Genomic DNA, 12,695 nt, shown 5'->3' with positions numbered 1-12,695 from the left:
TATACATAGGAAAATTCCCCCTTTAACCTTGAAGATTATATATTTATACCCTGAGTATGCAAATATTCTCCAGCCCTCCTTAAAAATCCTGTTGTAATGTTTGACAAGTTTAACGTTTGACTGTGTTATTGAAGCTCTCTCCTCCACTTGTCTGAGCTTGCATTCTTGTCTTTAATTTTTGTATCTGTTGAACAGTTAGAGATAGATTCTATACATTCACTCATGCTACAGGTTACAACAACACCTCTCAGGGTTGTAGGTATATTTGATCCTGCCTTAGTGCAGTGGGCTGGACCAGATGACCTCTTGAAGTACCTTCCAGCCCTACATTTCTATGATGAATGACACCTTGCTCCACAAACGGTCTTGGTGAAAGCCATGGGACCACCTTATTGAAGATGAGCAAGAAAGGCTGAATCTAGCCTTCAGAAAACTAGTTCTCCATCCATATTTGCATATAGATATTCTACTTAAATAGCAGCAAGCATTAAATACCCAAACTCAAATGTAGCATTTAAACTGTGGCTTTCTTCAGAAACTGGTAAACAGAACTCATAACAGCCCCAAACTGTTATTTAAAATAAAGTAGAATTACAGGTAACTTTTGCTCAAAATTTAAATGATATAAATATGCAGAAATCCATATTGTGCAACATACAATAAAGAAGCATTTATATTCATCAACACTCCGACATTTACTGATGATTTGATATGATATGTTAGTAAAAAGACAACCAAGACGCAAATAAGTAGATATCAGTTAATAAGAATCAGCTTCTCTTGGCTAGCTCATGAAAGTGGAGCATAACTGACCATTAAACTCAATTTTGCCATCTGTGCAAATCATTAGTGTGATTAACAAGATGCTATTAGAAGCTTATTATAGCAGGTGTCTATTAGCAGTCACTATAGTTTAGGTTACATTAAAGACCTCTGTTTTCACATGCTTCTAATTTTCAGAAAAGTTTTCTTTTGGGGCTGAAATTTTCCATGTGTGTGTTGCAGGTTTGGGGAAGGCACAATGCTAACATCAGGTACCGTATTTCTTTCCCCTTCCTGTATCTCAGTTTACCTATCTGCTGTGGTACAGACCAGACAGAGTTTAGTCTTTTCAAGACATTATAAGATTACAAGTTCAAATGCAAAATTGCAAAATTATTATGTGAAAGCAAATACATGCACTCTGCTGCGCTACAGCTCTTCTCTGGGAGGGTTTACTCTTCTCTGTTGCATGGGAAACAGTTGATAGTCCCACGTTCTCCCTCAAATTCCCTTTGAGTCTCTGCAGCAGCCTACAATTTGTACAGTCGGTAGTAATTCTACTCGTCTTCTTCTCCAGTGGAGTGATGGTGCCTGCACTCTAAATCCAACAAAATGGTAAAGTCCCAGGAACATTATCCTTATAGAGGACTCTGTTGGTTCTTGTGCTGCTACCCTGCTGAATTTTCCAGCCTGGGTCCCACTCCTTCTATTTATTAATTCCTCCTCCTTCCTTTGAGATCCCATTGGTTCCATTCTCAGAGAGTGCGTCTGGGACCATGTCCTGCCAGGCAGCTTGCCCACAATGGAAATCACCCAAGTAGCTTTAAACAGCCAGTGAGTATGCTTCATGCCTGCCACAATTTCTGGCTGATTCTAGCTCACTCAGCAGTCATCTCACCAGCTCCAGCAAGTTTGCAGTCACAGAGTCCCCTAAAACAATAACTATGTATGTATCCACCAGTTACACCACTAAATGTAGGAATGCAAGCATGTGGGTTACACATGGTTTGTTCCTGAAGGAGATTTATTATTGGTGGAATGTGGAAAAGTTTAATGCTTACAGTCAACTGTGTGGTAGAGGGTAAAAACTTTTTCCTTATTGTAAGAAAATTTAAGATGCATGGCTCAAAAACAGAAGAAGTTTACATTTTATCGTTTCCAGCTCTCTAATTGTCACTGAGGACTACCCTCTTTCATTATTTTCAAAAAATAAAGGTAAACAAATAATGGATATACAAGTTTTTGAAAATTGGGTTGACACATTAGTGGTGTAGATATTAGTGGTGTTTCTTGGTTGCTTCTTGGTTGCATATATGCAAATTGACATTTGGAGGTTACTGAGGGATGCATCTGATTTTGATAGTACAATTGTGTAAGTTCATGAGACATTGTGGAAATAAACATTTTTCTGCCCCATTGAGCACACTGGCAGAGCCTGTCATAGGTGCTTAGAAGCCTAGCTTTGGCCTCGACCCCAGAAATCCTTGAGACCAAAAGTGTGAATAGAAATCTAAGGGTTTTTATAAAAGTAAATCTCTAGCCTTTCTCTTTGTAAAGATACCCTTGAAAAAGTAAACTGATGTTAACCCATGCAAACCACTTGTCAGTGTTTTTTCCTAAAATGCACAGGTTTTTCTTGTTTTCTCCCCGCATCCCCATCCAGTTGCCAGTGAAGAGCAATCTATTTTGTTTTCCTATGTAATCAAAAATTCTTTGGAGACAAGATCAGCCGGCAAAGAATCTTAGAAGTAATATTGCAAAAAGTGCATAGAACAGTGCCTTAGAAATATGCAAAGAGAATTCCTAAATTCCCTCTTCAATTTTCTCCAATATATATAACAAAATACACAGGGAGGGGCCAAAATTGAAACCAAATATCCTACTCCATTCTGACACAAGCTTTGCAAATGTGCCCTGGGTTTCAGAACTGTAACATAACCTGAGGGTGGAGGTATGTCAGTCCAAAAATTGTTAGCATGTGAGGCAGTAAATCCGCATGCAAGGCTCTTCAATCTTCTCTCATCCCACTAAATGTCAAGAGGCAAGTCCATCCCAAGAGATAGTAGTGAGAGCAGAGTGAGATTGGCTGGCGTCAGGGTGGGACTGCTTCATCATAAAGTATCACGTTTCTTTCAATTTTGGGATGGCGGTTTTTTGTTTGTAAAACAGTTTTCATTATGGAGCATTCAGGATTTTCCAGAGCATAATGGACATGCTCCATTTTGAATTTCTTGCTGTAATCCACTCAGTGTGCTAAACATTTCACTTTAGTACAATTTCTTTTTTCTTTGTTGTAACTTGTTTTCCCTCACCTCTGATTCACTTCTGAGTGAGTGGTAACTAACTAGTTTTCTTTAGCAGAGCAATGGTCATACTACTGTCTCTTGCCTGTCATGCAGTGAAGTGGAAATACATATTTTGTGTGTGGAAACAGACACAAAGAAGTACCATCTGCATTACAGAATCCCTTTCCTGTTAGCATTGCTTTGAACCTAGTTATTTATTACATGCTTACAGACTACTTCACTTAGTCCTTGAAATCTAGAGCATATTTTGAACACTATCAAAATCACATATAACCTACATTTACAAAGAGGACTCAGACAAAGTTACTGTTTCATAAAGAAGCTCTTACAATTGAGAAAGCACACTTGGATTTTCACAACAAAATACTTCTATTAAACATAGAAAGGACTTCAAACTGTGAAAGGGCTCAGCAGTTGTTGCAGCCATGTTGATATGAGAGAGACAAGGTAGGTGAGATAATATCTGTTGGTGGACGAAACATGTTTTTAAGCTTCAGAGAGCTCTTCTTCTGGTCTGGAAAAGGTAACCACAGCTAAATAAAATAGGTGGAACAGATTGTACTTCATCCAGTGCATCAAATGCTTCAATAATTATGTGGGTGAAACCAGACAATCACTATGCTCCCAAATGAACTCACATAGAAAAACGATAAAAGAAAAAAAACACCCTATTACCAAAGGGCAAACAATTTTCACAAAGTGATCACTCCATTTCTGACCTACCAGTCCTCATCATCAAAGGAAACCTGCACAACACCTTCAAAAGACAAGCCTGGGAACTTAAATTCATAACTCAGCTAGACAGTAAAAATCTACTCAACAGACTCAACAGAGGACTCAACAGAAACACTGGTTTTATGGCTCATTGTAACAATTTGTAACCTACTAACCTTCTTTTGTCCTATGAATGCAGAGATGTTAATTGCCCACTTCATTTTAAATGATCTGCTGCAACATGTGTTAACCCCTTATGCTTAACAATCTGTCCCGTCTTGTATTTGACACTCTGGTTACCTTTTCCAGACCTGAAGAAGAGCTCTGTGAAGCTTGAAAGTATGTCTCTTCCATCAACAGAATTTGGTCCAGTATCTCACTCACCTTGTCTCTCTCAAAGAACTCAGTAGTAATTAAACCAGCATCTATAAATTCTCAAGCTGCTTCAAAATAAGTGAACAGACTGCAAGCACAAAACTAAATCTGAGTTCACCAGGTGCAAAATACTGATTGTAACAAAGTATCACTGTTAGACTGTTCCCAGGCTTTTTTAGCCAATAAGATCACACTATAACCTGATATTCTAATAAACCCATATGAACTAAATTCAGAGAATTAACCTTTAGTTGCTCTATTAAAAATGCCCTTAATGTAGAACAAGAATAATAACCATCTGTCTGCTAAAAGAAAAGGAGTACTTGTGGCACCTTAGAGACTAACAAATTTATTAGAGCATAAGCTTTCGTGAGTTACAGCTCACTTCATCGGATGCATTCAGTGGAAAATTCAGTATTTTCTACTGAATGCATCCGATGAAGTGAGCTGTAGCTCATGAAAGCTTATGCTCAAATAAATTTGTTAGTATTTTCCACTGAATGCATCCGATGAAGTGAGCTGTAGCTCACAAAAGCTTATGCTCAAATAAATTTGTTAGTCTCTAAGGTGCCACAAGCACTCCTTTTCTTTTTGCGAATACAGACTAACACGGTTGCTACTTTGAAACCTGTCATCTGTCTGCTGTATCTTGGATATTTTAAAGTGCCATCTCCCTGGTATAGGACTTAATTCTGTACCTGGCCCAAACATATGCAGGCAATGGAGTCAGTGAGAGCTGTGCATTAATATGGACAGAGATTTTTTTTCATTTATTTCAATTAAATGTAAAAAATGCCTATACAAAATTTATAGGTCTTCTGACAATAATTACATTCACACCTACATAGGGATATCTTCCCACTATGTTTAACACAACAACAAATAACATACCTGCTGATAAATGTAGCAGCAAAATGTACCTGGACTCCAATTCCACACCCTGAGCTCTCCCTTGAAGCCCTATAAAACAGATACCGTGTATCCTATATCTGAGTGCCAGAGCTGCTCAGAAAATTTCATAGACATATTTTCCAACTATACCCAGAAATTATTCCCATGAAAATTTTCTCAGAAAATTGACCCACTCTATTGAGGGCAGAACTGGGTCTCTAATATCTATTGAAAGAAAATTCCATATTCAAGATGATGTGCAGCATCAGGCATTTTGTCCAGCGTTACCGCATGACTTGCCATCTAAACAGAGGGCACATGTTAGATGGGGGGCGGGTGGTTTGATTGTTTTTTTCCTTTGTTGTTATAAAGAATGCTAATGAGTGGCATCTAAGAGGGGAAAAATCTCCCTTGCAATTGCAGAACAGTCATGGGATACACGTCTCACCCCACTGGCACAGGCTGATTACAAAATGCACTCCTACCCATGCACTAATGGGGGCAGGTGTCTGTGCCCTCAGGGAAGGAGCAGTTTTAATGTCTTGGACTCAATAATACCACTGACTAGCAGAGGCTCTTGAGAGATTTACTGATTCAAGTAAATCCTCCTGGTGCCCTGGCCATGCCTTCTTCCTCGCCGCTACCATTCGCTTTGTGGGACATGTTGTCTGGCTGTGGGCTGTCTACTAAGCTGGGCGGTTGTGGGCACCTTGCGCCACCACAAATCTGTCTAGGTGCACTTTCTCACATTAGGAGCCCTTTGCCCTGGGTTACACAATAGCTCTCATCAGGCAAAAAATGACATAATTCAGAGATAAAACTAGCCCCATGGCCCTTGTAGGAAGCACTAATGAATTCCGTGGATTTTCATTTCCCTTCAAGAGGGTGTTTAAAAAATGCTGGTGGCATTCATTATTGAAGAGGTAGAGAAGAACCTTGCTGAGTCTCTCTTTGCAAATCCTCGTGTGTTCACACCCCATATTTAATAGCAGAGGGATGTGTTAGTTTACAGTACTATAAAGCAGCAAAAGTAATCAGAAGTAGGCTACACTGCTCAAAATAAGTGAAGAGACTACAGATTGAATTCTGCTCTGAATTACACAGATGTAAGTAAAGAGCAACTCCTTTGACTCCATCTCTCGTTTACATGGGGGAAACTCAAAGTTTAATATATTGTGCTACATTTTGTAATGCAGAATGGGAATTTTGCCTGAGTAATTCTTATAAGAGGATGACATGATTAGGCTCAATAATAATTCAAATGGGGAAAGCCACATTGTTCTGGTCTGCATAGAAGACTGAAAAGAACCCACAAACCTCCAGCCTTTTCCCAGATGTATATATTTCTTTCTCTTCCCATAACTCTCATTGGTATTGAAATAATCTCTCACAAAACACACATGAGACCAGGAATATAGTTTTGACTATCATCTGACATTCTTCAAGCAGTGCTTTAGGCAATGGTCAACCTCTAGTTGCCTGCGGCTAATTTTAGTTTGTTATAGCTGGTTTCTTTTGTTCACTTCACTAATTCATCATGGTGACTTCTCAGTGGTAGCTTTATAGCTGGCATCTCTGAAAGCTCCAGCTCTTCATTTCTTAGCTACCACTGTCACAGTTGCACTACACATGGGAGCTGTTCTGGTCTTCCCCTGTGAATTTTGAGATCAATATCAGAATTTTAAATGTACAATATCCATATTCAGCCATTTTAAAAATCAGTGATTTGCTAGGCTTAATTTTGTTTTGCTATAAGTAATATATACTTAATTGCCCATGATGGCCACACTGGACCCATCACAGCCCATATGGGAAAATCCTTATTTAAACACAAGCAGATCCCTGCACCCACATGAAGCAAAATGACTTTAATAGGGTGCCAACTGCATGGTTCTCCTTGCTGATCAGGGCCTTACAAATCTTTTTAATAGGCAAATTTGGGGCTATTTTAGTGGATCCAAACTTCCCCTGGCTGCCCTGTAAATGAACTAAAGTCTATACTCTAAAAATCCTTAAGAAAATATTTTAGTGCACATATGCAGGAAGCTGATTATTTTTTTTCTTTTGTTTTTAAGAAAAATACTATTCATTGTCAAAATATCCCAGAATATTAATTTTATATTATGAAATCTGTGTGCAAAGTTTTCACTTAAAAAAAAGAGGCCACATCTGATGTAGCTTATAGATGTGCTAAACCTGGGGTGATTTGGTTTCTGGTGTAAACCTAAAGCAGGACAGGCTCAAATCTGGTTCTTATCCTGTCTGAATTCCCAAAGTTTGAAGTCTAGTGCAGAAGATTTGGACAAATAGTTCCTGTATCAGTCAATCAGCCTTTTAAAAAAAATCCACTAATTTACAATTCAATCACAGTTGCACAAGCACCACACAATAGTGATTGCTCAACTCTGTGACTCAGCAAGGCCCACCAGGAAGACACACCTGGGCTAGTATTTTCAAGGCACATGGACTGAGGGTATAAAATAAGAGACAATGGCACCATGCAATTACGTTTCTCCTCCCCTTACTCAGACAGTAACAAGAACTCTGGGAAGACCCTGACTTGAACTGAGGAGACTGGTCCCAGGCTTAAAGGGAAAGCCTGTGTATTAAGGATTGTAACTTACCTGCAACATCCAGTGGGGTGAGAAAAGCTGCTTGATTGAAATACTGCTTAGACTGATAAGGTTTAGGATCTAGACTGCATGCTTACTTTTTATTTTCTTTGGTAACTTTCTCTGACCTTTTACACCAACCACTTATAATCACTTAAAATCTATCTTTCTCTAGTTAATAAACTTATTTTAATGTTTTATCTTAACCAGTGAGTTTGTCTGAAGTGCATGGAGAATCTGCTCAGGTTACAAAGGCTGGTGCATGTCCACTTTCCTTGGAAGAAGTGGTGAATTAGTTAATAAATTTGCCCTGCTCAAAAAAGGGGCTTAACCTGTGCAAGATGGTATATTCTTGGGGTGCAAGGCTGGGGGCTTGGAAGGTTTGCTGGTGTTTCCCTGTGTATAGTTCATGTACCTCTGCATGCTGGTGGCTGAGTGATAACAGTGCCTGGAGGGATTTGCTGCTTGTCATTGGCAAAGCATTGTGAGACACAGCCCAGGCTGGAGAGTTAAGGGATACAACGGTCCCACAGTTCCAGGTTGTATTCCGGGGGTCCTGCCACACAGTCCTATGACGTGAATCCAGAATAACTACTTTTAGAAGTCAGTACAGTCATTCCAGATTTACACTGCTTTGAGATCAAGATAGGCCTTAATACTGTGTATCTGAAACAACTAACTTACTGAATCTCCTTTTTTGTGCTATTCTAATTTAAAGCTACTAGAAATGTTTTCCCTTTAAATTTAAATGTGTTTCAAAAATTAAATTACAGATTTACTGTTATTGAATAATACTGACTGAGATTCAAAACCATTAAAATAAGGGTATGCCTGATAGAGCCTTGTTAGCCCCATGGTGTTACTATAATATTTTTGCTTGTTCACCCATGCATCATTTCATCTTCAACCATTTTTTTCCTTGTTAAAACAAGCTTATCATTAAAAAAAAAATAGAAATAACAGAGTTCTCTCACTGAAACATAATACTTTAGAAGAGCTAACAACAGGATATCAAAAAGAAATATATGATGACCTCTGTTTTAAAATCAACATAATCACACCAAGGAACAGAAAGTGAATGATCACTTAAATAAAAAAAGGTTCCTTCCACATAAAGAAGGAAAGAATGAGACAAATAATCCCTTTCTATTTGAACCATATGGTATAAAGTGAATAAGAGTGTAGGAATAGGCATCCAGACAGATTTATGTTTTAAATACACAGGGAAGCTCAGTGTTTTTGAGTGCTAATCAAATTCAAAAGGGACTCAGTCTTGGAAAAAGGAATATATATCCATAGATATTCCATTTACCATTCCAGTACTAAATGAGACAAGGCCTGGATTAACCAGTCTGTACTCAGTGCTCTCGCACAGAGTCTCCATCTCAGTGGGGCCTCTGACCACAAGAAAAAAAACAAACCTGAGTGCCACTGCTACCACATGCACTAGGTCACAGCTTCACTCACTCAGATTTGGCCTGGCTCCCCTATGTTGTGATGGAGAGATAGCTGGGCCAAAACAGAGCAGAACTGCGACCCTCGGTGCCAGGCTGCAACACCACTCTGGTAGTGGTGGGGCCCAATTTTCATGGTGCAAGGTTCCCCAAAATTCTTTAATCTGGCCATGAGTGAGACATATGTTCAAAGTTCATTCCTTATTAGACATGAAAGAACAGATTCACTTAATATTTGGTATCAATAACAGCAAGCTAGGAAGTCCCCCCAAAGAAAGAAAACATGTTCACTAATGGTACTATTCACCTTATCTAAGTGATTCAAATCTATCTCTATGGACAAATGCTTCTCACAGCTACATAGGTAAAAATTCTGCATAACTCCTGTCTAGTCAATGGAGTTACCTGGGATTGATAACGGTGTAACTGAGAACAAATTTTGACTCTTCATATAATTTGTTTGGTCCCTTCCGGTCCTTTTCAGACACACTTAAGACAGATGGTTACTTGAGTTATTTTGTTTTGTGTACTTTTTTCCATTAGTAGGTTTTTTTGTTTTCTTTTTTCTTTTTGTGGGCGTTCATTTCTAAAATGGGCTGGCTTTAATCTGGTTCTCCAAAGCCATAATTTAAAGGGACCATCTCACCCTTATAACTTCTAAAAATCAGCTCCATACACTTTCTACAGAAAAATTTGTCAGCACCCCCATAGATTACAGAACTTCAAAGCCAACATCTTCAAGTCATCCAGCCACATATGGTTCTGCCTCACTTCTCGATATGCCAAGCCCCAAATGTGGGCTGCAATGTGTAACAAAGATCCAGTGTGATAGACACAAAATAATGGGAAAAAAATTAAAATGCTGTGGATTCATTCCTTCAGTGTTATTAACTTTTTCTATAAACTCAGTTTCATAATTACTTATATCTGGTGTAAATATTTCTCATAGATTCCAAGGCCAGAAGGGACCATTATGATCATCTAGTCTGACCTCCTGTATAACACAGACCATAGAACTTCCCCAAAATAATTCCTAGAGCAGATCTTTCAGAAAAACATTAAGAACATCTGACCATAAGAGTGGTCATACTGGGTCAGACCAATGGTCCATATAGCTCAGCAGTTTTCAAACTGTGTGTCAGGACCCCAAAGTCGGTCGCAACCCCATTTTAATGGGGCCACCAGGGCTGGCATTAGACTTGCCGGGGCCAAAGTCTAAGTCTGAACCCCACTGCCCAGGGTCCAAAACACAAGGGCTTCAACCCTGGGCAGCGGGCTCTGGTTACAGGTCCCCGCACTCGGGGCTGAAGCCCTTGGGCTTTGGCTTCCCCCCACCTTCCAGGCAGCAGGGCTTGGGCTTTAGCTTTGCTCCCCCATCCCCACCCCTGGTGGCGGGGCTTGGGTAGGCTCAGGCTTTGGTAGGCTCAGGCTTTGGTCTCCCCTCCTGGGATCATATAGTGATTTTTGTTGTCAGTGGGGGTCATGGTGCAATGAAGTTTTAGAACCCCTGATCTAGCTCAGTATCCTGTCTTCCAATGGTGGACAGTTGCTTCAGAGAATGAACAGAACATGGCAATTATTGAGTGTTCCATCCCCATATAGTCCAGTCCCAGCTTCTGGCAGTCGGAGGTTTAGGAAACCCAGAGCATGGGGTTGCATCCCTGAGCATCTTGGCTAATAGCCATTGAGGGACCTATTCTCCATAAACATATTTAATTCTTTTTGGAATCCAGTTACAGTTTTGACTTTCACGACATTCCCTGGCAGTGAGTTCCACAGGTTGAGTGTGAATTGTTGGAAATACTTCCTTTTGTTTTTTTAAACCTGCTGCCTATTAATTTTATTGGGTGAATCCTAGTTTTTGTGTTATATGAAGGGGTAAATAATACTTCCTCCATGCCATTCATAATTTAATTCTCAATCATAGAAGTGTAGGACTGGAAGGGAGCTCAATAGGTCATTTAGTCCAGTTCCCTGTACTCAATGCAGAATTTAGCAATAACTAGACCATTCCTGATAGGTGCTTGTCTAACCAATTCTTAAAATCCTCCAGTGATGGAGATTCCACAGCCTTCCCAGGCAATTTGTCTCAGTGTTTAAATATTCTGACAGGAAGTTTTTCCTAATGTCCAACGTTAACTGCCTTTACTGCAATTTAAGCCCATTGCTTCTTGTCCTATCGTCAGAGGATAAGGAGAACAATTTTTCACCCTGCTCCTTCTAACAACCTTTTATGTACTTGAAAACTGTTATGTTCCCCCTCAGTCTTCTCTTTTCCAGACTAAACAAACCCATTTTTTTCAATCTTTCCTCATAGGTCATGTTTTCTAGACCTTTAATCATTTTTGTTGCTCTCCTCTGGAATTTCTCCAATGTGTCCACATCTTTCCTGAAATGTGGCACCCAGAACTGGACACAATACTCCAGTTCAGACTTTACCAGGGTGGAATAGAGTGGAAGAATTACTTCTCATGTCTTGCTTACAACGCTAATACAACCCAGAATGATATTTGCTTTTTTTGCAACTATGTGACACTGTTGACTCATATTTAGTTTGTGATACCCTATGATCCCCAGATCCCTTTTCACAGTACTCCTTCCGAGACAGTCATTTCCCATTTTGTATGTGTGCAATTGGTTTTCTTCTTCCTAAATGGAATACTTTGGATTTGTCCTTATTGTATTTCATCCTATTTATTTCAGATCATATTTCCAGTTTGTCAAGATGATTTCGAATTTTAATCTTATCCTCCAAAGCACTTGCAACTCCTCCCCCCCACCAGCTTGATACCATCCACAAACTTTATAAGTGTACTCTCTATGACATTATCTAAATCATTTATGAAGATATTGAACAGAACTGGATCCAGGACCAATCCCTGTGGGACCTCACTTGATATGCCCTTCCAGCTTGACCGTGAACCAGTGACATCTTTGTTCTGGGAGCAGTTTTCCGACCAGTTATGGATCCACTTTATAGTAGCTCCATCTAGTCTATAGTTCCCTAGTTTGTTTATGAGAAGGTCATGCAAGACAGGATCAAAAGCCTTACTAAAGTCAAGAAATACCACATCTACCACTTCCTCCTATCCACAAGGCTTGTTTACCATGTCAAAGAGAAAACTATTAGGTTGGCTGGACATGATTTGTTCTTGACAAATCCATGCTGACAGTTACTTATCACCTTGTTACCTTCTAGGTGTTTGCAAATGTATTGCTTGATTATTTGCTCTATTATCTTTCTGGGTAATGAAGTTAAGGTGACTGGTCTGTAATTCCCTGGGTTGTTCTTATTCCCCTCTTTATAGATTGGCACTATATTTGCCAGTCATATCTCTCCTTAGTTGTATCTTTTCTAAGATGAACTATTTAATTTCTATTGAGTCTATTTAATTTCTTCTTGTATGGAAGTTATTCCATACTCCTAGTAATTTTTGTTGCCCTTCTCTGTAGCTTTTCCAATTCTAATATATCTTTTTTGAGATGATGTGACCAGAATTGGACTCAGTAGTCAAGGTTTGGCCATACCATGGGTTTATATTGCTCCATTATGATATTTTCTGTCTTATTATCTATCCCTT

This window comes from Lepidochelys olivacea, assembly GCF_965140295.1.
Source record: "Lepidochelys olivacea isolate rLepOli2 genome assembly, chromosome: 2".
In the NCBI taxonomy this organism is placed as follows: Eukaryota; Metazoa; Chordata; order Testudines; family Cheloniidae; genus Lepidochelys; species Lepidochelys olivacea.
This window is presented reverse-complemented; position numbering follows the sequence as displayed.